The sequence below is a fragment of the Lissotriton helveticus genome, chromosome 7, assembly GCF_964261635.1.
Source record: "Lissotriton helveticus chromosome 7, aLisHel1.1, whole genome shotgun sequence".
NCBI lineage: Eukaryota > Metazoa > Chordata > Amphibia > Caudata > Salamandridae > Lissotriton > Lissotriton helveticus.
This window is the reverse complement of record NC_136068.1, coordinates 1,173,680,857-1,173,693,845: the sequence shown is the minus strand read 5'-3', so window position 1 is coordinate 1,173,693,845 and position 12,989 is coordinate 1,173,680,857. Positions and strand designations below refer to the sequence as shown.

Below are 12,989 nucleotides of genomic sequence, written 5' to 3'. Positions count from 1 at the left end.
CACTTTTCTATAGACTATTAATTGTCTTAAGTTCTAAAGCAGCGCCTGTGCACTTGGATACAAGCCTCACTAATCTTATAGCTGTGTTGTGTTTACAGGGCCTGCTAAGGGTATATTTCTGTGGCTTGAAGTCTGACCTGCAGCATCGATCAAGCAGATCTGTTCACACAGAGCAGAGCCGAACTCTATCTGCGGCAGACCCAGCAGTGACTCACAGCAAATGCGTGGGCTATGTTATTTTGATCACCTACTTTGGATTGTCTGCTGTTAAATAAAAAATGCCCCCCTCCATTCTAACACAAAGATATGGAAGCTTCAAAGCTTCACGGCATGCTATCATATTGAATTATTTGCACCGAGTCCAAACTGTGCACAATTCGAAACTGATGTCTTTGGCAGGGGAGTAGCTACAATTTGTGCAGCAGGTGCAGTGCAGCCGGGCCCAGAGTCCCGAGGAGCCCATTGAGCCCTAATAATTGCTGTATTTTACAACCCAAACAATGGCGAACTAGGCCATTTTCCTTGCTTGTACCAGGGCCCATAACAGCATTGCTACGGTACAGGTCTTTAAGCCTTTCTTTAATTTAATAACATAATATGAACATTCACCTCTAGGAAAGATCTCTGCTTACAGTCAAAGATCATATTTAATTTCTTTAAAAATCTGCTTCTGTAGCTTGAAATCCGTGTACGGTTTACTCAAGACGTATTCAGCCTGAATTAAAATTCAATTATTACAAACTATAATCATATATGCTTAACTTGTTTGCAGAGCAATTTGCATCCAGGACAGTAAAATAACACTGTAACCTGTACAAAGTAGTTGCTATCATACAAAGTGGCTTCACACCACACAGCACTGAAATTATTAAAAGCGCTACCAGGCTGCACAAACTCCTAATAAGGCTGCGCTGTCTGCCTCACCCAAATAAAGTTGAAGAAAGGGTAAAATTCTAAGCAGTGTTCTGGAACCAGGCACAGAGCCACAGGATTTTCGACTCCAATGTGTGCAAATGGACCTCATTCTTGACCTGCGACATTCTTGCAGGCCCATTCTGGGCCGCGGCCGAGCTGTTTACCAGCCCTGCCAATGCCTGCATGAGGCGCCTGCGATTCCCGCTGCCATCAAACTCAGAGGGCCTGAGACCTCATCTCTTAGGTGCATCCAGCAGGAAGTTAAATATCACACCATCCGATGAAGTTTGGAACAAGCTGTTTTACAGATTTAAACGTACCATCATCTGGTGAATGATGTAACAAAAAGAGCTCAAATTCCTTAACCCATTAACAGATGAACATTCTAGAATGCATATCCTGCTGATCATCAGAGATGCATGGCAGGACAAAGAGAAACGTTTTTAGGTTGAAGCCTACTAGACAGCGCAGATGTCTGGTTTGCTAACAACATCTTGGAGACTTTCAGAAGGTTTCCCTGGGAATGCACCCAGCCAGTTGTTTACCATTGACTTTATGGTTGGTAACTCAACTCGCATTTGCTTGCTTTCAATTTGCTGGCTTTTTTTGCTTTAGGCTGTCAAGCTCAAATGTGTCCCTTCCTTTGCCCAAACTCTATTCCACCAGTGCTCGACATCTGTAAGCAGGCCTTTACATCTTGTTCTTATCTTGCCACATTTTCTGTGCTTTCAAAGACAGAGGTCAAATGTCAGGCTGCCTCTTCCAGGGAGCTTGGCGTTTACTTTTCTTTTTCTGACTTCATGGTGAGTGGATTTATGTAATGACCATGCTGGCTCCAGGGAGAGCTTGAGGAATGGCAGTTCCACACATTATCGTTTGTGCACTGTATACTTTTATAAGTGAAACGGTATGTCTGTAATGGAACTGTGCTACTACACCATGCATAATCCACTCTACGTGACTCCACTCTGCTCTGCACCACTCCACTTCACACCATGCACTGCACTCCACTCTGCACTACTCCATTCTACACCACTACACTCTACTCTATCCCAATGCAGTTTACGCACCTCTACTTTTTGCCACTGCACTCTACAGCACTCCAGTCTAGGCCACTCTGCATAATTCCACTCTACATCACTCCACTCTATGCTAACACACTCTACGGCCCTGCACTCTGTGCAACACTAGTTTACTGTATGGCACTGCACCCTGTGCCAATCCGTTGTACACACCGAGCCGATCCAATGCACGCCACTCAAATCAACTCCTCACAACTGTACTCTATGCCGCTTCACTCTGCAACACTTTACGCCATCATACTATGCCACTCTACTATGTGCCACTGCACTGTATATCACTACACTCTATGATATTTCACTATACTCTGCACCACTCTACGCTACTCTACACACTCTAGGCCGCTACACTCTATGCCACTCTACTCTGCATCACTCCACTCTATGCCACGGCAGTCTGCACCACTCCACTCTACGCCACTGCACTCTGCAGCACTCCCCTGTATGCCACTGAACTCTATGGCACGATACTGTACTCTGTGCCACTCTACCCAACTGCACTCTATGCCACTCTACTTCACACCATGCACTCTACTCTACACCACTCTACTCTGCACCACTGCACTCTACATTGTACACCACTAAATTCTATGCTGCTGCACTCTTTGCCAATGTACTCTACACCACTTTACTCAGCAACAGTCTACACCAATGCACTTTACACCAGTCCACTGTACTCTACGCCACTCCACTGTACGACACGCAATTTCGCTCTACCCCACTCCAATACACGAAACTCTATTCCACTCCACTCTATGACTCTTCATGCTACTCTCATCGATGCTACTAACTTTTAGCCACGTTGAACAGAACATGGCTACAACACATTGGCAAAGCCAATAGCTCTTGTATAGGCAAAACTATTGGTTTTGCCAATGCTTGTTTTACATTGGATGGGCCCCATTAGGCACGTGCTGCTGTTCATGTGAAAGAGTGATTACAAGCACCTGTTCTTTGGGCTCAGACTAGCATTGGGAGATATTACAGGCCTTCACTCCAGTATGTAGTGAAATGTAGTTTAAAAATTTGCAGAATCAAAGAGAATTGCATAATTAAAAAGGCAAGGTCGGGGTAAGAAACTTAGTTTACCACCAAATAGTGTCAGCTCCTCCACTAAGGCGAAAGAGTGTCTGCCCACTGCACAAAAAGAAAAAGAAAATGATAATAGCGTATCGTTATTATCATTTTAGTTTTCCTATTGCAGTCAGTCGCTCTCGGGGTGGGCGGGGCTGGCCAGAGCAGGGGGAGGAGTGATTTGTACTCCCTGGGTGCGCATGACTGCTTGGCCCACACTCCTGGGCCGGCCAAATAGTCATGCGCACTTTGCATCTTCCCCACCAGAATGTAATGCAGAGCCTGGCGAGGAACATGCCCAGCCTCCCATTCCTCGTCTGAGTGCCAAACAACAATGCTCAGACCAATCACAAGACTGCATTGCAGCGTTGTGATTGGCTCCGGGGAGCCTGTGAGTCCGGGTGCTTCCTGCTGCCGGGACCGGAGACAGGGATAAGAGGACGAACAAAGCTGGGTATGTGTTTTTTTTCTTTTTGCGTCCCCCCTCTTACATCCTCTTGCCACCACCCGGGTCCGGTAGCAGCCGCTACTGCCAGCAAATGTTATTAAGCAGAATAAAAAATGGCTGAAAATATAAACAGCTGCTACTAGGAAAAAGAAATGTATAATATTAACTAGTACACGAATCACATTTATAAAACCCCGTTGTCATGAGTGACACCACTTTTGTCCTGCCAAATCTCTTTTCAAGGTGGCACTCACTTAGGTTATAATATTATTAATTTTATTTTAGGACTGACTGGACAGGTCACATGTCTGCAAAATACAAAGTTACCATTGCTTTTTAACATAGTGGGCTTTGGCTCCACTCAGAGTAGTATAACCCTTTCACCTCATGTTTGCAATTTGGTGTATAATTCCGCCTACCAGACTTCCACTGGAATGTGTGAAGGACCATTTTGCATCTGAAAAGTGTACACAATCATTTCGCTGTTTGCCACATTCTTTTTCTCCATTTGCTTCCTACACAGAAAAAGAATCCCCTTTGCTAATTTTAGCAGCGCTGGCAAACGCCACCAGGACAAGATGTAATGTGATAATTAGCAATCGTGCATACAACTCATATTAACAGCATTTGTTTATACCAGCGTTTACATTCCTTGGCACTGTCATTTAACCCACATCTACTGGCGTTGCCAATTCTTGTTTTTGTTTTATTCAACTATGAAAGCAACCTATAGAAGTGCACTGTGCTCACAGAAAATGTGCATGCTTTTAATAAGAGGTCCCTTGGGAAATTTCTTTTTGCCTACACACTGCAGTGACTATTTTCATCTACCATCACTCATTTAAATATAGTTCCACGTACGGTGACTCGATCAAAGGATGTGCAATGCTTGCTGACTCCACTAGAGGGCGGTACACATACGCCTTGGCGCAGGTAGGCTTCGCCAGATGAAAGCTAAACTCTGCCACTTGAAACGTCACTATAACTATTGCTGAGTAATATCCATCTTCCACTGTTGCTATCGACTTCTATTTTTAGCTCCCAGGGAGTCACAGAATGAGAGATTCCATGCGAATATATTCAGATTCGTCACATCCCACTCACACCGACGTCTGTCCCGTAGTTCGCTGAATAGAAAGCTCTCGCGGCCGCTAGGGAAACACAGCTTGTCGGCGGTTTGCGTTTTAATGGCACGTTTTAGTAAAAAATAAAACCCACTAAAGTCAGAGGCCTGATTACAGTCCATATATTTAGGTGTTCTGAGAAAAAAAAGTTCTGACCAGAAGAAACATCTGCCTCTCCAAAAATGTACAAGAGAAAAATGTCACTGAGAGTCACACGATGTGACAAGATAAAAAGAAACTCGCACGTGTAAATACGGGTGAGGTTAAATGACGGGATAAAAAAAATGTGAAATGGGTTAAAACAGGATGCTGGGATATTCACAAACAAAAGCGATAAGGAGAAAAATAAATCCAAACTGTAAATTCAAGCACACGTCAAACTGGACTTGGTTCGAAATATAATAAAGCTTCGTGATAATACTCGCTTGTGGGGTTGCTCTTCCATTGGATTGGAGGAGCGTCAACCCACTTAAATTACCCCCAAAGCCCAGAGATAAAAAATAAAATGGTAACTCATTACCATTATATCTTTAATTGCCGCCCTGAACAAAGTGTCTGAACGGGGCGGGGCCTGCTGAGTGACAACAGCAGGGTGGAGGATGGACTGTATCTGCACTATTTAACCCCTTGGCAGCTGGGGTAATTCTCCCACAGTGCAGGGGGGGGGGGGGGGGTCCGCAGCCCAGCTGTGTCATGACTCACAGTGGAGCTGTGCTCGTCACTCAATAATTCTCCTGCACATGCGGGGATTTAGCCACGTGTGGGCAGGCCACGGCCTTTATGACGAGCTCAGCTCGTCATGAGCACAGCTCTACTGTGACTCATGACGAGCTCAATGGGAGGCGTTAAAGCACAAATGTCCTTTAGGCCAGCTGTCTCTGACCAAACAGTCTTAAGCAGTGGCGTCACTAGGGGGGTGCGGACCGCACCGGGTGACACCAGTACCTGGGGTGACACCAATCTGGTTACGCTGTGTTGGCTGCTGGCCAAACTTTGCAGCGTTGCCTCTGCCATTGAATGGGCCCACCAGTCCTTTCAGTAGACTTCCTCTCTCGTGCTAGCTCCGGTGGACTGTTATGACCAGAACCTTTGATTACTTTAGGGTGTATAATCTCGCACAGTGTCTGCTAAATTTGATCGGTAATGTTGGTTTATATTAGTAGCGGTTTAAGTTCAATCATGACAAGCTGCCTGCCAGTGCCCTGACGTTCACACACAGTCTAGTCTCTTTGCGCTGTACACAGTACTTTTGAGGAGCCCTGCGCCAAGCTGCATAGTTGAAGTCGCACTCTAGTCAGTGGTGACAAAGTAGCGATAGTGTCACTCATAGTGGTTGAAATGCCACTCAATTACACTGAAATTATGAACACGTCACAAATAAGCAATGTAAAACCTTGGCCATGCATGGAGCTGAAAAAGCATGTTCTGTTCAAATAAAAAAACATACGGCAACATGCCTTTGCTCAGCTGTGACAGAACTGCGTGAAAGACTCAACGAGGCATCAGTAAACCACCACCAATGAGGAGACACGCTAAACCCAAGTAGTGAAACGCTCCCCGTAGTTTAACCACCATGCCGCCCCTCCCCGGAATCACTGTTAAGAGTGGACTCTGCAGCCAATCAGCACTTAGGTATGCAGTACAACGAATTTAGGTTGGCTGAGGTGAAAGGGATACTTCAATCCTAGATCCCTTTACACATTACATGTCTCACCCACTCCTAGAATATGTTTAGCCATATAACTGGCTCTCTGTCGACCCAGAAGAAGTGACAATACAGACACATATTATTTAATGTTAAAAAAATCGAAAATGGGCAGCAACTTGCCTTCACGGGTGGTCCTTGTAAAGTAAGGTTACGAGCAGCTGAACCGGCATTTTACATTAGCGGAGCAAAGCCGTTCTGCCATGGTGTGCTTTAGCCCAACACTGTTTCCATGGAAATCTTTCCACTGCAAAATGTAGTTTTCCCCACCTTGTGCGCTCTGCAGCACTGCCCGATCGGCCAAGCCTGGTAGGGGAGTACTGTAAGGAAAAGACCTTGGGGGGCTTGTGTGGGAGCCCCGGGGGCACCAAGGAGTCCTGCTTCCTGGTCCCTTTCTCTCTAGCCGGTGTAAGGGGAAGAGGGAATTTATATTCCAATGGCCCGGGACTGCGGAGGGGAACTCTGATACAAGGAGGTGAGAGAAGAGGAGGACAACACGAAGGAGGACGCGGTAGCAGGATGACCACCGGAAAGGCGTGCAGGACAAGGTTTCTTTGGCTCTGTCACAGACGAGGTCCATGGGGGTAAGTCGTGAGGGGGTGACACCATGAGTTACTCGCACTGGGTGACACCAACCCTAGTGACGCCCCTGGTCTTAAGACAACTGGCTCGGAACAAGTGCAGGCATCCAGAGAGCTGTGGAGAGCCGAGTGAAGCGTCTCCCTCCAATCATGGAGCTACTCTCATGCTGCATGACAGCAGTACCAGGATTGGGTCAAGGGAGTTTCCTGGTGGCCGGGCTGCAGTTGAAGAAAGAAGAGGTCCTATGCGGAGGACTCAGTAAATGTGTAATTAATTTTTTTATTTTATTTGCGCTTGTGTGCACACAGCCCCCCCCATGTCAGCCGCCACTGTTTCTAAGCGAAGATTCAACAATTCCAGCACATTTAAAATAAACCCATGATTCATTATGGCCAGATTTAAAAAGCCATGTCGAAAAGCCAAGAGTGAGTCACGCCTTCTCACATAAATATCTGGGTCAATGAGGCTCTAACTGAGCAAAGCAAGGAAACAAAAATACACATTAGAGCCCAGGTTGCAAAGAGAACACTATCAGAAATAAAAAAGAAATTTGAATACAGAATGCCGTAAGGAAGTATGGAGGTACACACAGGCATAAAAGGAGAAAGGGAAGAGAAGAAACAAAGACAGCAAAGCATTTGCAAAGCATAGCAAAAGGGCTAAAGTAAAGAGACTATTGGAAGCAAGGATCATAGGGAAGAAGTAGGGAGGACAAGTAGAAGAAATACGGGGGAAAGAAGGTAGAAAAAATGAGTAAGGAATGGAAAAGTGTGAGGAGAGGAATTAAATAAGGCAGGTAGAATGAAAAGGAGGAAGGAAAGAAGCAAAAGGAAAAGTGGAAAAGCAAAACGAGACAGGAAGGAACATAGAAATGAAGGCTGGAAGGAAAGTGTAGGAAAGGAATGAATGAAGCAAGGCAATGGATAATGAATGGAGGGAAGGAAAGAAAGTGAGACAAGGAAGTGACAAACTAAAATTAAATTAAGGCATATGGTGTGGAATATATAGTTATATCTGAAAAGAAATAATAATCTTAGAATTACATCCCAACCCGAAGAGATATTTGGAAAAGGTTTAAACCTGGGTGACTACTAAGTCCCAGAAATTTTACCCACAGAAAACAGAATCACTGCTATTATATTGAAAATTCAATTGAGGACTGGCCCAGCCAAAATCGCCATCTTAACAGACTGCGGCTACGCACCTTCTCCTACTGTTAAATTTGTAGGAGTTCTCATTCACCGCACCCTTTCATTCAAACCGCACATTAAAATGCTATCCCAATACCAATTTACACTTGTGCCAACTAAAAAGAATGATAGATTTATTCAGTGTTCCGCCATCCTCTGTTCCCTAAGAGGGAAGGTTAGTTCAGGCTGGATTGCTTCCATGGGGAGCAGGGTCAAGACTGATTTGGATATGGCTGAGTCCAGACTGGAATGGCGTGGAAAGTAAAAAAACAATGGATTTAACCCAGATCTATCACAAGGGTGTGAATGATTGATTTGTTCAGCATTCTTTCGATCATCTGGTTTTTTTTATTTTTTGTCACCCTAAGTGGGACGGGTATGCCCAGATGTGGGTCCCGTGCTTGCTATGCCACCGGATTCAAACAAGCCTGGCTGATATGGAGTGATATCCCCAAATCGGTCCCATGATGCTTGTTTCTGGTCCAGTTCAAGCTTCACTGTTCCCATGGGGAGCAGGGTCAAGACTGGTTTGCATATGGCTGGGTCCAATCAGAATGGCGTGGCGAGCAAATAACCAATGGATTTAACCCAGATGTGTGTCTGGGGGTGAATGTTTGATTTGTTTAGCATTCCGTCCATCATCTAATTTTTTACTAAAAAGAATGAAGCGTCCATTTTCCAAAGATGAATTAAAGCCTACTGCTCATGCACTCGCCATCACTAGAATTGATGCATGTAATGCCACCCTGACTGGCCTTGCTGCTAACACCCCATCTTCCCTAGCACAAGCCCTTCATTCTACAGCTCACCAGATCTCAGACAAAAGAACATTTAACCACAACTTCACACTATTTCTTAGCTCTCTACTGGCTCATTCTCAGGCCAGAAAATAATTAAAAACCTGGTGCTTAACGTTCAACGCTCTTCACACATGCCCATCGGAACTACTGATATTCTCTGATGGATCTAGGAAATCATTTAGCAAGGACTCTCACCTGATCAAACCCCCTAAATTAAATCATGTCTAGCGCACAGACAAACCTACACTAGATCCGAACCTGTCATCTGGAACACCCTAACTTAGAATGACCCCAGGCACCCTCTCCTGCCAAAAAAGTCTAAAACTCTCCACTTTACAAGATAACCAATGGATGGACACCCTGCACAACACAAATGCTCCCCAAGATCCAAGTCCATTTATACACTTGCCTGTATTCTATCCATCCACACCCCATCTCATGGTCACTCTTCTTTGCTTGATTACAAATCTACAATGCTCCGTTTACTGCATCTGCATTGACTGCTCTCATACTCCATTCTCTTCACTCTCCCACTGCTAAGTCTGCCCTATGCCTGAATGCTTTCTGGTGCTTTCTCTCATATGTAGTTAAAGTTCTCTCTACAGCACTGCAATACCATGTTCTGAAGCCGCACAATAGAAATAGACATAATTAAAAGAACCTACAAAGAAAGAAGGAAAAGCAAAAAGATAAAAACTAAAAAAATAGTTTCAAAGGGAATGAATGAGATTAATACATTTTATAGATGCAGTGCAATGACAAAATGACTTTAACAAGGCAATAAACATAGCTAAATGCAATAATGCCTACCAGCTAAGCACTAGAAAGCTCTTGATGCTCCCCCTGAAGGAGAGGTGAGTTTTCTGGTAATGGGACCCATGATTCAGAAATCTGCCTTTGCCCAATAATGAGAAACATTCACGGAATACAGTAAGTGTCTCAAATATCAACTACAAAGTTAAACCGCGAAACAATGGTGGCTACAAATTTGGAAAGATTTCCAAATGTTTCTGTGGCCAGTGGATACATTTTCCAGGTTGGTTCAGGATCCTTGCAACAGGCATGGACTCCTCAAAACAATAAAGATATACTGTGAGGGAAGTATTGTTCCCTTTAATTGTTATTGTGGGAACAAGATTTTCGTCCACATGTGATTGCATTTTGCACTACAACAGTCAGGATACTTTCAACACTACATTTTAAAGCTAAATATGATCTAATCAAAATAGAGTGCAAGAGTGAGTCAAAACATTAATATATCACACAAGGGAAAGCAAATTGCACGTACGAGGATTACAGACAGCTCGGAGGGAGTATTTACAAGAAGGGGAGGAGACCACAATATGGGGGTGGTAGACTATGGGGAGCTTTCAGAGAATTTCAGTACCCTAGGATAAGAAATTCCCAGACCTTGTCTAGCGTCATAACACATGGTAGACATTGCGAACAGAGACAGATCAGTTAAGAATAACAGAAAGCTTGCTAGAATCAATAACGGCAAATTAGATCAGCTAAAGGGGAATCCATATCCAAGATTAATGTATAGATTAGACTCACAACATTTAGCATTCTGAGCAGCTCATCTAGTCTGAAACTGTAACCCTTGGAAACCAAAGGAAAGTGAATACATTGTTGTAAAGGCTAGTACTGCCATAACCATAATTAATATTGTGAGCCTTCTGAAGTCCTGGATATGTCTAAAAGCAAGGGAGAGAACTGAAGGATATTAGCTTATTCCAGTTACAGCTCTACCATATGAAATTGATATCAGTCACACCAAGGAATGAAGAGAAAAACACATTTCAGAAGACAGATTTGGAAGTGAGAACTTTTGTCCCCAATTTTCTGTTTATTTATTTATATTTGGCAGGGAAATTATTCTGTAAACATAATCAACCAAACTACATTTAAATGCAGAGATATACAGAGTAGCAAATAACATCACTTGATACCTGTATCACTAAGGATTAAAAGCAGGAGACAGATTGTAAAGTAAACATTATATGCCCATTGTAATCAGCGGCCCACATTTTACTTTTTTTAGAGAAAAGTCTCCTTCCTTGCCCATGTTTTGCTGATTGTAACCGATAGTAAGGCTACTTCTATTTCATACATGTGATACATTAGGTTCATTTTTCAATGCTCAGAGGCAAGAATTAATCCATTATAGGGCAATACATACTCTAACAACTACCACAGCATTAAAAATAAAATCACTAGAGCATTCATTGTCTTAGTTCATCAGCTAAAACAAATACAAGAGTCTTAAAGTAATATCTAGATGTAATAAGTTTGAAATAGCACTTGCGACTTCAGTCCAAAATTTGGTCAACATTTTACAAAGAAATGTAATGGATCAGCAACATCTGTGTTACATCGTAAGCATTTGGAATATTCATAACCGTTCCATTTAAACAATATTTGTGGAGTGTAATGCATCATGTTCAGAATTTTAAATGATTGCAAGCAAAGACTGGCTGACCTGAATGTATCAACACCAATCAGTAGTGTTTTTATAACATCAGCAGTGCACATATGCTGGTCTAGCTTGGACGACCACTTTTGAGAGTGATATTTTAAGTCATCATTAATGTACAAATCTGTCACTATCTTATAATAATTCCAAAAAGTCATTTGTATCTATACCGATATCTGCAGATACTTAAGATATTTCTGTTTTGATAAACACAATTCATTTTGTATATCAAAAGAGAAGTGCAACACACCATCACAAAATAATTACACATATGTTATAATTCCTGATTTGGCCCATGATTTTATAGTGTGATCTGAAAATATACTAGGGAACAATGCGTTATCCGAGAGAATAGAATAGCCATTTATAGATGTGATGGCATAAGAATTGACTCATTTATTCCATACGTTTGCTGCGGTTAGTAAGGTAGTAAGGTCCTAAAGTGCACTTTGTAATGACTTGGATCATTATAAGCTATCAACATTTTTTAGGATTTTGAGCAAACCTGAAACACGCAAGAATTTTTTATCAACACAATGAAAAAGTGTGATATCCAATGCACCGTAGGGGTCTACTAATACCTTCTGAAGTATTGTAGTGCAAGACCTCTCCTTCTTATTGGCAGTTTAACCCCTTCAGTGCTAATGACAAGGGTAACTCGTCATGGAGTTTCCATTGATTTCAATGGAAAGTCAATGGAAGTGCATCATGTGCCTTAGCAGCCAAGTGGTTAATAATAGGCATAACTTTTCCTGCCTTTTGGGGTGCCCCACATTAAGGTATTCTTTGCTGCCTCTAGACACCTAAAATACGTACTGGGAATGTCTAGATGGATAGATTTAAACCAATATAAAACACTGGGAAGAGTGCTCTTTTTAATAATGTTACATTGCCCCATTAGGGTAACATGAAGATCATTACAATTGCGGAAGTTTCAAACACATTTTGCAAGTATATTATCAAAATAGATTTTCACAATTTGGCTCACATTGATACATATCTGGCTGCGGAGATAGGTAGCAACTCTAACCACGCTTGCATCTAATCCTGTGGGTGTATAATTCATTATGATTTGCGTCTTATCCCGGTTTAATTTGTATCCGGACACTTACCCAAATTTCCCAGCCTCATGTTCGATAGGTATTATGGGTACTTGTATGTTATCCAAATAGACAGCAATATTGTCTGCATAGGCAGAGATCTTCATTCTAATAGTGTTGAGAGTAATTAGAACTATGTTAGTATTTCTCTTAGGAGCTTGTAAGTTTGGCTCTATGCATACTGCAAACAACAAACGAGACCTAGGGTCACCTCTGTTATGGTCCGCATGCAATTGGAAAAAGTTTAGACTCTGGGCCTGATTGCGACTGTGGGGGTCTGACTGCCATACCGCCGTTGCGGTGGTCGGAAGAATGCAGCCAAGCAAGCGGCATCTCAACCGCCTCATTATGAGTAAACTGCCGGGCCAGCGCCAGTGTGCTTTGGTTCACAGAGCAGCCTGAAGGCACTGCCACCGAAACGGTGGTGCCTGCATTGCCGTGCATGAACGGTTGCCAGGCACCATGTCGTGCATGGCACATAGTGTGTGTATGATAT

At 43.1% G+C, this 12,989-nt stretch overlaps 1 protein-coding gene across 2 annotated transcripts in view; it reads right to left on the bottom strand.

Moving 5' to 3' along the window:
- PRKCA (protein kinase C alpha) overlaps positions 1-12,989 on the bottom strand; it is a 1,411,833-nt gene that overhangs the window by 623,864 nt on the left and 774,980 nt on the right. The gene's annotated exons all lie outside the window — the stretch shown is intronic.